Source organism: Rhodamnia argentea, chromosome 8 (assembly GCF_020921035.1).
Source record: "Rhodamnia argentea isolate NSW1041297 chromosome 8, ASM2092103v1, whole genome shotgun sequence".
NCBI classification, from domain to species: domain Eukaryota; kingdom Viridiplantae; phylum Streptophyta; class Magnoliopsida; order Myrtales; family Myrtaceae; genus Rhodamnia; species Rhodamnia argentea.
The window spans coordinates 27,766,221-27,780,263 of record NC_063157.1 but is presented as its reverse complement, the minus strand read 5'-3'; the positions used below and the strand labels follow the sequence as shown (position 1 = coordinate 27,780,263).

Sequence of the window (14,043 nt, the reverse complement as noted above, 5' to 3'; positions counted from 1 at the left end):
AAATTAAAGGCTAAAAGTTTTAAATGTCCGGTGATTTGTTGATGTTGTTGAGGGTAGAATCGGCAGTCGAAACGTTTTAGATAAGACGTAGTTAGGTTAAACCTGTTAATTTGAGATGTTCAAAAGCTTGCTGATTTTTTTTTTTTTTATATAGTTGGTGTGGCATGGAATTGGATTGGTGTGTCATATATAGAGAGCAATGTGCAAGTTTTCAGTGGCCATAGGATAGGACAAAGATTCATGGAGAACAGGTGAAAGTTACAACCATTAAAATGAAGTTAATCAAATAAGAAGAGCGTTCAACTAAAAACCACAAAAAATAGAATGGACGGGCGCGACTGGAACATTGAATGTCACCTATAGAGCCGGCTCTTGACTTCTTGCGTGGACTCATTAGCATGAGTTTGGAGAGGAAGCTCTGTTTATCAACGGAAAATGAATGACTTACAAAATATTTTTCTAAAATGATCGTCCATAAATAATTTTATGGTTCATGAAAATATTTGAAAATAAGTAGTAGTCGATGATGAAAAAAAAAATTATCAATTAATTATTTCAAATAATATAAATAATCCTTTTAAATAAATAAATAATCCTTTTAAAAAATATATTTTTTAATTTCCGTGAAACAAACGAGCCACGACATCAGTTCAAGTAAAACCAGACATCGCATGGGTATCATAAACGCGCCCCGACATCGACTTTGTCCCTATGCGATAGTACTGTCAACTATAAGCGAGGAGACTTGGGGGGGACCTATGGGACTGGGAGTGCCCTATTTTCTGCGTCATCTGCCCTAACACAGAACTGCAACTTTCTTCACTTGCCCTTCAATGGCAACTACAAAGTTTCTCCTCCTCCAAATTTTTGTCCTCGCCCTTGTTGGTAATCTACTGATCAGATGGATGGTCCCCCGAGATGATGATCCAAAGGCAAGTCCGCATCCCCTCTCGCTCTCTCTCGATCTCGCAAATTTTTTTCTTGTTCAATTTGTTGCCGTATTTAGGACGTAAAGTATATATTCTTTTTGTGCAAGTGAAAAAATTCTTGGCTAAAGACCGCTTCGATAGATCGAACAAATCATTATTGAACCTCCATAAATCATATGAAATCCACAATTCTATTTGATAGATGAAATAGAGATCAATAGGGATTATTCTTTGTGATTGGTTACTACTCGCCGACTTTGATATATAGAATGTTAACATTGTGTTCCACGAGGTATGAATCAGATAATTATCAGAAAAGTCCTAAATATATTGTACGGATGTTAATTCAATGAAAACTTTTTAACTTTGCCAATTTAGTTCTAAACCTTTGAATAATTTGCCAATATAGTCATTTCGATCAATTTTGTATGGAAATCTCCGATATGAACACCAGCCGTCCACATGGCACAATCAACGCTGATGTGAACAATATTTACATTTTTCTGAATTTTTCTTTTTTAATTTTTCTATTTTATTTTCTTGCCTTTTTTTCAGTTTTTCTTTTCTTATTTCCATCCCCTGGTTCAAGGCCTTAGCGGTGGCCAACGGAGGTTAGTAGTCACAGGCAAGGGCCAAGAGGCACTCTTCGGCCCACATTGAAAAAAAAAGGAAAGAAAAGTAAGAGGAAAAGAAAAAAAATTATGAAAATTATAAAAATACTCACATATATTAAGAAAATGCAAAAATTGTCCAAGTCAACGCTGGCCATGCCATGTAGGACAGCCAGCTAAGCAATTTCCAATCAAAATTATCCGAAATGACTATATTGGCAAATGGCCAATAGATTTAGGACTAAATCGGTCATATTGAAAAGTTTACAATTAAATTGACCGCCATTTAACAGATTTATGAACTTTTTTGATAATTTTCCTGATATGAATCTATCAATGTTACACCTGAGCAACTGTATTCATCTGGCTAAGAGCAACTTCTTAAGTCATTTACACATTTATCTTACATATTTCAAACGTCTACCTAATATGCTACCAGGCCTTCATTGTGTACAAGGGCGCCCTCAAAAATGATGTCTTCGCATCGTCGCCTCACCACATCAACATTATCCAGAAAATCACTGGCAGGTCAGGCAATCAACAAATTTTCCGGCCTAGATCATTCGCAAATGCTAATAATTTGTACCAATCTATAATCAAGGAACTCCATAGGCATGTAGAAGAGAAATGTTATCCCGCCATTTTTTTCACATTTGAATTGTTAATGAACCGATTCATATTTTAGGTGTATTAATACAGCTTATCAATGACCAAAATTTTTTTGGAAGACCCCGTTTTTGCTACCTTTCCTTATATAGCTCAGTACCATTCGAAAAAAAAAAATCCTATCCACATTTATCCCGTCCTCCACGTGAAATTTTTTAATCCAGATTATATCCATGTTTTATCCGGCCTTATCATATCTTGGACAACAATCAAATGTCGGATAGAACAAAATTTACCTTATCCAGACTTTCATCATGGTGGCCAACCCTGGCCTTAGTATTCGTTTGACTTAATCTAGATTAGAGCGAACTATTTCATAAGAAGTTTGGGAATATGTACAGCCATGATCCCTCAAAGCTGTTGCTGTATAGCTATGAAAGGAGCTTCGATGGATTTGCTACGATGCTAACCGAAGAGGAGGCGAAGAAGATCGCTGGTAATTCACATCATAATTTACTCTATATATATTATTGGGCAAAATTTATCAAAAACCTTAAACTATGTCTATTGTAACATATTTACCTCCTAAATTTTTTCCGTTGGTACCAAAAATCTCAAACTTGTACCTATGGGACACATTTACCCTCCGTCAATGTTCTGTCAATCAGAACTATTAAAAATCTGCCTATAGGGATGACGGAATGCAAACAATGTTGACATGACGCTCACACGGCTTTAGTGAAATAAAAACGGTGTTCTTTTGTCAGAAAAATTATCTAACGGAACCTTGACGGAGTAAAGGTGTCACGTAGGTACAAGTTTGGATTTTTTTATGTCATGAGAAAAAAATTAGGGTAAATGTGTTGCATTGTTTGAGATTTTTATGTCAGAACAAGAATTCAGGGTAAATACGTCCTTTGGACATATTTTGAGTTTTCTTGTCATATTTTTCCTATAATTATTGCTTGTAACAAACAAAAAATAAATTCTGGGACAACCTAGGATTGGAGGGCGTGGGGTCCGTGTTCCCCAGTCAGAAGCAGCAGCCCCACACGACAGGATCATGGGACTTCAGGGGCTTCTCACGACAGGTGAATAGATCGGAAACCGAAGGCGATATCCGAAGGGATTTATTGAAACCGAATCGACGATCACACGAGAGAATCAAGAAAAATTGAAATGACGCACGAGATTACCCAGGTTCACCTCAAGATTAGGGCTACGTCCCGCAAAGAAATTTCACTATATTTGTCGGTTTACAACCAATTCTTCCACTTACAATGATAAAACCGAGCAAAATATATGTGCCCCAAAAACGGGCTAAAAAACCTAAAACCTCTTAATTCCAACCATACGGGCCAGCTTAAATAAAAGTCCAAACCTGTAGAGGTTTCGGGGGCGCTGCCTCCGAATTCCCACCCGCTCATCGGCGAGCGGGCCGTCTCTTGGCCGACCGGCAGTGGAACCCCCATTGGGAGGCGCTGGCCCTGAACCCCCGCCCGCCGACCGGGCAGCGCGGGGACACCCGTGTCGGGGCGCTGCCCCCGAACCCCCGCATCCTGTGCGCAGGGATCACATATCGTTGGGTAACACTTCGGTTTCCCTAAACTCATATGGGCGTACCCGGTGTAAGAAACAAGGGTCCCCGAAGTATTCGCCAACTCCAACAATATCATCGTCGGAGTGCTCGACAGTGGCATATGGCCGGAATTGGAGAGTTTCAGTGATCAAGGGCTGTGCCCGCCCCCTAGCAAATGGACCGGCATTTGTCAAAGTTCATCCGATTTCACTAGCAACACGTAAGTCATTCTATAACATTCTTCTTAAGAAAATACATGAACATCTATATGTAGCATATGCTTTTAATATGCTACGACAATGACATTTATGTCTGCGAGCATATTGAGAGATTGTTCTCACATCGATATTGCCTTAAAAAAAGAGGTGAAAAAATTGAACAAACTTCTGTTCGACTACAAATTTTGATCGACTTGACTCGTTATATCCATGTATTGATAGTTTTGTCTTGTAACGAGATGATCGCTTTTTGCTTTGCATGCATAGTTTTGTGGTCAATTAGAACCGTTTTCTCTATGGATTTAATCTTTCTACTTCGTTTCTGTACAATCTCCAAAAATTAGAAAAGCAAGAGCACTGAATGGGAAAAATCAAGGAACGTATGATTGGTATTATCTATAACTTGTATTGGCCATTTTAAAACTATATATGTTATGAAGCTAGAGAGATGAGACCCTAGAATCAAGAAGAAATATGAGGCAGCACGACAATGTGATAATGAATACACTCATATGTCCGATTGTTTTTATGGCAAGGTTATCGGGGCGAAATACTACAAAGCAGATGGCAGTTTTCATCTGAGCGATGTCCAATCCCCGCGAGACTCCTGTGGCCATGGGTCGCACACGGCGTTGACGGCAGCCAGAGATGAAGTAAGCATGGCCAATCTCTACGGCCTGGCTCAAGGCACGGCTCGCGGCGGAGTTCCATCGGCCCACATCGCAGTGTACAAAGTGTGTTGGGCTGATGGCTGCAACACGCCGACATTCTCACCATGTTCGACGACGCGATCGCCGACAGAGTCGACATCATTTCCATCTCGATCGGGTCCAGCACTAGAGGCTATTTGAGGGATCCGATTGCGATAGGAGCATTTCATGCCATGCGGAATGGAATACTCACATCAACTTCTGCATGCAATAGCGGATCAAAGTTTAACTCCATCTACAACTAGTCGCCATGGTCTCTCTCAGTCGCCGCTAGTACCACCGACAGGAAGTTCTTCACCAAAGTGCTACTGGGTAATGGCAAGACTTACGAGATAATAAAAGCCCACTCTAAACACAGCAGGTACCTTCCGGGTTCCATCTTGCACGTAGAGAACAAGTATTCCGTAGACTAAATCATCTAATTCAAGCCAATAACTTGTGGCACTCCCAATGGTCCCCTTTGAAAATCACAAGTTCCCATGCAATTTTTTCATCGTGATTGGTTATGTTCACCTGAGGGTAGACCGTTGTGTCAGGGAAAGGAAATCCTCCTGATCATTGAGGAATCTTCGAATTCAGGAACCCATTTCCTAACAAGTAGCTACGGAAGTTGAGCCACGGCCTTAACCTCCCTAAGATATCGTCCGTAAACTAGGATTGTACAAGATAAATCCCCTAAACATGTGGTGCGGTAAATCGAATTGGCAGGGAATTTCCATAAACACCATTGATCTCGAAGGTAAGATGTATCCATTGATCTATGGTGGCCATGCTCTCAATGACTGCTGGATACAATGCGTCCATATCCAGGTAATTTCAGTGCATTTTTTGATCAAGTCCCTAATTTTTTTTTAATTACGCTAGACAAACTGAAGATTTAGCTTTTATCTGAAGAAAATGCTCTCCGGGAACATTGGACCCCGAGTTGGTGAAGGGCAAAATTGTGTTCTGTGATGCTTTTGAACGTGCTGGACCATTCTATGCTGGTGCTTTCGGTGCTTTGATGCGAGACGATGGACCCAAAGACAGTGCCCGCTCTTTCCCCATACCCGCATCTTACCTAGACCCGGAGGCCGGCAACGAAATCTACTTGTACATGAGCAGCACCAGGTCTTCTTTCTTTCTCTTTTTCGCCTTTCGTAGCTTCGGTTAATTTGGCTATGGCAATGGCATGAGCAATGAATTGTTCGAAAACTCTCTTAGCGATCCGACGGCGACCATATTCAAGAGCTATCAGGAACCCGACAAGCTTGCGCCCTACGTGGTGTCCTTTTCATCGAGGGGTCCGAACCCAGTTACACCTGATATTCTTAAGGTAATTTTACATGTTATGCTAGTGTACAAGATTGTGCATGGAGATTTTTATGAACCAACATTGAACTTTCTGCAATATACCTGTAACAGTAATATGTGATATCTTGTTTATTACAGCCGGATTTGGCGGCCCCGGGTGTTCATATTTTGGCTGCATGGTCTTTGTACAACACGGTTTCACAGGTTCCCGTTGAGGTTGATGTCTTGTATTCTGTTATCCAAGAGATTATGAGGCGGTTCCAAAAGGCCCCCTGCGATTGGACAAGACTACCCGAGCCGCCGCAGGCGTTTTATGTTCGGTTATAGAAGGATTTCTATGAGAAAATTAAATATTTTAGGCTATGTGGGCAATTTTGTAATTTGTGCCATGTAGGGTTTCGCTATATATATTTAGGGCGAAACAGGTCTCTATTATATATAGAGAGGGTGTGAGAAAGAGTGGCTGTACACTTTTCTTTGTTATTAGTAAAAAAGATCTCATCTTCCCGTGGACGTAGGTAGGCGGAACATCTCCGTTGCCGAACCACGTAAATTCTTGTGTTGTGCGAATTTCCATTACTTTCTTGCATCGTTGATAGGATCGAATTTAGATATTCGACAGTTCCGGGAGATATGAGAGTTGTATCCTACAACATTATATCCGGGACGTCGATGGCATGTCCACATGCAACTGCAATCGCGGCTTACATCAAGTCATTCCACCCCTCGTGGTCTCCGTCTGCTATTAGGTCTGCTCTTATGACCACTGGTAATGTTCATTATCCTGTTGAATGAATTTGATTTTCTTATGGCCAGATTGACAAATTTGAAGTAGAACCGAGGAAAATGTGCCAGAAAAAAGATGCATGAAAAGCTATTTATCTCTCTGGTCCAATGTGATGCCGTTTGAGAAGTAGCACCATCTAATGTATCGAGCACTCGATGAATGATCTGACACGAGCACATCGACTAATGTGGTTTGAGGACGATACTATCATTTTGTCGTCAGTAAAAATTAGGATCAATAGCAGACATTTGTTAGAATGCAGGTCTAGTAGGTAAATTTTCTAATGGTGTTGTGGAAAAAAACACCATGAACTCCAGGAAGCTTACAATTTTTCATATTCCGCAATATGGACATATACCGGGTCTGATTCGTTTTCATTTCTCGATAAATTCCAGCTCTTAAAATGAGTGCAAAGACCAACAGAGAAGCCGAGTTCGCATACGGGGCAGGCCACCTTAATCCAAAGCAAGCGCTAAATCCTGGTTTGTTGTACGATGCTGATGAAACTGATTATGTCAACTTCTTATGCGGACAGAATTACAGCACAGAAAAATTGCGACGGGTCACAGGCGACAACAGCGCTTGCTCGGGATCGAACAATGGAACAGCAGCTTGGGACCTGAACTATCCATCGTTCGCACTTTGCACTGCATCAGAGGCCTTTAGCCGCACCTTTAAGCGGATCGTGACCAATGTCGGGCTACATAAATCCACGTACGCTGCTGTTGTTGAAGCCCCAACCTGTTGAGATTATACGATCGGCACATAGTGCTGCCTATGCAAACCATACAACTCCAGTACGTAGTGCTACTGATAGCTCCAGCATTGCGTCTTCAACCAGGAAGAAGAGAATGGTTTCAACCAGAAATAAAGGAGTTTGTTGAGCTTAACAACTTCAGTTGTTACTCAACAGTTTTTCTGTTAAGTAGTTTTTCCTGTTACAACAGAAGACTTGTAGTAATAGCACTATATAAAGAAAACCAAGCGTGAGGAATGTGTTGAGCTCTCAGATGAAGAATGTATGATGTTGAGCATCTAAGCATCTACTGGTGAATGCAGCGTATCACTCTTGTTCTCTGTTTTACCTCTGTTCTCCTCTTTCTTTTTTGTGCATCATCACTCTAGATTTCTTCACAGGGTATCAGAGCCTTCTCCGAGAGCTAAACTGTGAATTCCGATCTTCTCTTCTGTGAGCACATCAATGGCAACAAGAACATCGAGATATCCTTTTCCAATCCATGTAAACATTGCTAACTTTGTCACAATCAAACTTGTTGAAGACAACTTTCTACTCTGGCAAGCACAATTTCTCAGATTCCTTCGCAGTCAAGAATTGCTCGGCTTCGTTAATGGAAAAATCCTACGACCTCCACAACAGTTGCAGGTTGAAATCGAAGGAATCGAGACTCAAGTAGTGAATCCAGATTACACCGATTGGGTACGAACGGATCAACTGGTTTCATCATGGATTAGTGGTGCAGTTTCGAGAATATACTTGGGACCGATCATTGGCCTGGAGACATCTTTCGAGGTATGGCAAACTTTCTTGAATCGTTTTACACGTAAATCAGCTGCTAAAGAGTTTGAGCTGCGAGGAAAGCTTCAAGCATGTCAGAAACGAAATCGGCAGCTATCTGATTATCTTAGGGAGTATAAACCGATCTGTGATCAATTAAATGCAATAGGAAAACCTGTGGATGAGATAACTAAAGTTTTTGGTGTCTTGGAGGGCTTAGGTTTGGAGTATGAAAACTTCAGAACGACGATGTATTGTGTGAAACCTCAACCTGATTATGATGAGGTTATATCACAACTGGAAAGGTTTGAAGCACGACCGCAAAACTACTCTTCAAATCAGTATAATCCTAACCTGGCTTATTACAGTGAAAGGAATGGAGAGATGGAACCGAAGATAGCATTTGACAGAGAATCAAGTCGCCTTAATTTTGCATTTATAGGACAGAGAGGGAGTATCCGTGGAGGACGTCACTATGGCGGAGGGCGTCACCTTGGTAATCGAGGCCGTAGCTATGGATATCAAGGAAGAAGTCAAGCTTATAGACCATTGAGCTCAAATCAAGATCAGCGGGTTCAGTATTCTAAACCGCAAAATAACTTCTATGTAACAGGTCGGGGATTTAGACCTTACACTGGTTCATCACAGAGGCATTCGAATACCAAATCCTATCCCTCTCCAAATTTCACAGCCCCCAAGATCTTGCCTCAAGAGAAAGTACCGAACGGCACTCGAGTAACTTGTCAAATTTGCAAACGACCAGGGCATGATGCTCTTCGATGCTAGTATCGATTTGACAATTCTTACCAAGATGATGTTATTCCTCAAGCTCTTGCAGCAATGCACCTTGAAGATTCAACAGGCGGTGAATGGTATCCAGATACGGGAGCCACAGCCCACATTATCGCTAATCCTGGTATACTTCATAATCTTTCAAAGTATACTGGTACCGATACGATTATGGTAGGAAATGGCTCATGTCTTCCTATTACTTATACTGGTGATGCCTTGTTATTGTCTAAACTAGATGCATTACCTCTCAATGATGTGTTGGTGGTTCCCGAAATCAAGAAAAATCTTCTGTCCATTTCAAAACTAACCAATGATTTTCCTTGCTCCTTTGTGTTTGATAAATATGGTGTCTATGTAAAGGACAATCAGACAAATTCCACAGTGATGCTGGGAAAGAAAATTGAGGGACTTTACCGAGTGGATCAGATGGCAACTCGGGCTCTGTTTACACAAAGATATAAGACTGTTAGAGAGGATATCCGGCATCAACGTCTTGCTCATAACAACTCACAAATTGTGAGGTACCTTCATCAGAAACAACAGATTTCCCGTGATAAGAACATTTCATCCGTATGCGGTAGTTGTCACCTTGTTAAAAGTACTGCCTTACCATTCTCCTTATCAGACTCTGCTACTACGGTTCCACTTGGAAGAATTCATTGTGATATCCGGGGTCCTTCCCCAGGAACCTCTCTTCGGGGCTTTCGGTTTTATGTTGTTTTTGTGGACAACTTCTCTCGCTATAGTTGGCTTTATCCAATGAAGTTGAAGTCCGATTTCTATGATATCTTTCTTATGTTTCGGAAATATGTGGAGAATCAATTTGATCACAAAATCAACGGTTTTCAATGTGATGGTGGTGGTGAATTCACTAGTATCGGGTTTCGAACTCATTTGGAGAATTGTGGTATTCAGCAATATCTTTCTTGTCCTTACACCCCTGAACGTAATGGCATTTCTGAAAGGAAACATCACCATGTTGTAGAGTTGGGCTTGACTATGGTCTATCATGCTAGAACTCCGTTGCATTTCCGGGTTGATTCCTTCTTAACCGCCAATTATGTTATTAATTTGCTTCCCACTCCAAAGTTGCAGATGGATTCTCCTCACAGTAGGTTGTTTAAACAAGCTCCGAGTTATGATCATCTGAGAGTTTTTGGCTGCGCTTGTTATCCTTGTCTCCGACCCTATGCCCAACATAAATTCGATCCGCGATCTCTCACTTGTGTTTTCCTGGGATATAGCGAGCGCCACAAAGGGTATCGCTGCTTGGTACCTACAGATGGTAGGATCTATATTAGTCGCAATGTGAAATTTGATGAGAGTTTCTTTCCCTTTACTAAGAAGCTCACTGCTGATTACCCTCATTATACATCCTTATATCAAAAATGGGTTGACGAGATAAATTTTCTTGATTATGTCAAGAAGAATCCCACACCCCATCCTTCAAACTATCATACCGGTCATCTTCAAGATGATAGAGCTCAGGTAGTTAACTCACTTCGTCTACCACACAGTACAGACTAGTCCCCAAGTTCTATCCTGCCATACCCGGATGATGTTTCAGGAACATCCGCATCACATTCGGTTCCGCCACACTTAGATGTTGTTTCAGGAGCCTCTACTTCCAATTTTGATGCTATTAACAAATAACCTCATTCTTTATCCCACCACCAAAGTGGCATCTCTGTTCATCCTATGCATACTCGACTTAAGTCCGGCATAGTAAAACCAAATCCCAGGTATGCCTGCTTGGCTGAATATCAAGTACCCGTTGAACCAAAGTCCGTTAAATCAGCCTTGGCTCATGATGGGTGGTTTCAAGCTATGAAAGAAGAAATGGATGCTTTGTCTGAAAATCTAACTTGGACTTTAGTTCCAAGAACTACTCAAATGAATGTCATCGGCTGTAAATGGGTGTTTAAAACCAAGTTAGCACCCGATGGGAGTCTTGACAGATTAAAGGCTCGATCGGTGGCTAAAGGATTTCACCAAGAAGAAGGAGTCGATTTTGCTGAAACTTTTAGTCTAGTGGTAAAACAGGCAACCATTCGTATTGTTCTATCTGTAGCTATGGTCAAAAACTGGCATATTCATCAACTGGATGTTAAAAATGCCTTCTTACATGGCTCCTTAATCGAACCTGTTTATATGGATCAACCTCCTGGCTTCATAGATCCCGCCTTGCCTCATCACGTCTGTTTACTCCAGAAATCTTTATATGGTCTTCGTCAAGCTCCACGTGCCTGGTTTGAGAAATTCAGTAATTTTTTACTTGAATCGGGCTTCTTTTGTAGTACAACAGATCCTTCTCTCTTTGTGTTTCACAAGGGCATGGACACAATCCTGCTGCTGCTTTATGTTGATGACATTGTGCTCACAGGCACCTCTCCTCGGCTCCTTACGGACTTCATCAAGTCTTTGAGTACCAATTTTCACATGAAAGATCTTGGTTCTCTTCACTACTTTTTGGGTATTGAAGCCAAACGTAATTCTGATGTTCTCTTCCTCCGCCAAACTAAGTATGCTCTTGATCTTCTTAAACGAGCACACATGCAAGATTGCAAACCTATTTCAACTCCCCTATCTGTTAGGTCCCTCTCCACGTTAACCGATGATGTTTGTCTTACCAATCCACTTGAATACAGAAGTCTAGTTGGTGGCCTGCAATATCTCACGCTCACTCGCCCTGATCTTGCATATGCAACGAATCTTACGTGTCAAAAAAATGCAGCAACCCACCATTGCTGATTTTCTTAAGCTCAAAAGGGTTCTTCGGTATGTCAAAGGCATTGTGTCTATGGGCATCTTTCTTCATTCCAATACCACCATGAACTTATATGGCTTCTCGGATGCTGATTGGGCTGGTTGTCTTAATACCAGACGCTCTACTACTGGTTTTTGCACATATCTTGGCTCCAATATCATCTCTTGGTCAACCAAGAAGCAGCCGACAGTCTCTCGTTCTTCCACCGAAGCAGAGTATAGGGCTCTTGCTTCCGCCACTGCTGATCTTACCTGGATTGGATTTGTTCTCCGTGATATTGGGATTTCTCTTTCCTCACCTACGGTGCTCTTTTGTGATAATCGATCAGCCATATCTCTCACTGCAAATCCTGTTTTGCATGCTCGCACAAAACATATTGAAGTTGATTTCCACTTCGTCCGAGAGAAAGTTTCGTTAGGGTCTTTACGTGTGCAATATGTTCCCGGTCGCCACCAGATTGCCGACATTTTCACAAAAGCCTTGTCTCGACTGGATCATTTCACGCTTCGCACCAAACCGGGTTTGGGATTTCACCCTCTCTCCGGTTTGCGGGGGGATGCTGAGATTATACGATCGGCACATAGTGCTGCCTATGCAAACCATACAACTCCGATACGTAGTGCTACCGATAGCTCCAGCATTGCGTCTTCAACCAGGAAGAAGAGAATGGTTTCAACCAGAAATAAAGAAGGAGTTTGTTGAGCTTAACAACTTCAGTTGTTACTCAACAGTTTTTCTGTTAAGTAGTTTTTCCTGTTACAACAGAAGACTTGTAGTAATAGCACTATATAAAGAAAACCAAGCGTGAGGAATGTGTTGAGCTCTCGGATGAAGAATGTATGATGTTGAGCATCTAAGCATCTACTGGTGAATGCAGCGTATCACTCTTGTTCTCTGTTTTACCTCTGTTCTCCTCTTTCTTTTTTGTGCATCATCACTCTAGATTTCTTCACACAACCGGGATCAAGGTCACAGTTACGCCCAGAATCTTGTCTTTCTCAAGTGTTGGACAGAAACTGGCTTTCACGGTAGTGGTTGCAGGGAAGTTGGACAGAGACATCCTTTCTGCTTCTCTAACATGGGATGATGGGGAACATCAAGTAAGAAGCCCCATTGTCGCGTTCTCCAGCAAGATTACTATGTTGTCATCTTGAATAAAGGGGTTTAGAATAGCAAACTTCAAAAAAATATATAAGTGTTAAATGGTTTGAGAGGGTGAGAATTATGCTTGTGAACTATGTTCTTGATGTATTGCTTCAAGAAATCATAGCTATATGCTCTAAAAGATAATCCATCAGAGAGATTGCTGCAGGTACCCATGAAAATCCATATTTTGAATGTGCTTTAAATGAAATGGGTGTAAGGGAATCAATTTAAAATTCAAATTGTCCTCCGTAATTTCAGCCTTTCTCATTATTGTTAATAGCTATCAATTAGTCGAGATTTTCTAGCTGTCAATTAGTCGAGATTTTCTAATTGTCAATTAGTGAGATTTTCTCCATATCTTTTAGTTGTTGTCATACTTGTATATGTACTATAAATATCTTAGAAATACAGCAATGAAAGTTATTCTGGAAAACATTCTCTCAATCTATCTCTTTAATGGGTGCGGGTTTTCATAGGTAGGATTAATTATAGAGGTGTTTTAGTAACACAGGTCGCGTACGGAATCGGGTATGTGTCATTAAATTTACATTACATGAAAATCAGTCAATATGGATCGAACCATTTTCAACTCGATCTACCCATATGACAACTTTAAGTAAGACAAATGAAAGTTGGTAACTTACAAGAAAAGTTTATTGGTTACCTTCATTACCAACATTGTTCTTAAATGTTACTAGCCTAAAAGTCTATTTTTTCTTTACGATGAATTTAGGCTCCGTTCATTTCGCGGAAATGAGGCGTTTCCGGAAAATGTATTCCAGAAAGTCATTTTTCGAGAAAATAGCAATATTTTTTGGTGCTTAGCTAAAACTTGAAATGACCTAAAAAAAATATTTCCGTCGTTCAGAATGAAAAATCGTGATGTGATTTTCCTCCATGCATTGGATTTAATAAATTTTATTTTCATTTCAATTGTTCTTTTTCTTTTTCTTTTTTTCTCTTTTCCCTTCTTCTTCCATCGAACATCGGCCACAAGCGAGGTCGAGCTCACCGGCCTCGAGCAAGTCGAGCCGAGCCAAGCCGAGCCATCCTTCACCGAGGCCAGCAATTGGCAAAGGAAGAAAGAAA

The 14,043-nt window shown here is 41.0% G+C and overlaps 1 pseudogene; it reads left to right on the top strand.

Annotated features, from left to right (window-relative positions):
• The first annotated feature begins 833 nt into the window (after nucleotides 1-833).
• Nucleotides 834-12,962, top strand: LOC115738156 (annotated as a pseudogene).
• The last annotated feature ends 1,081 nt before the right edge of the window (nucleotides 12,963-14,043 follow it).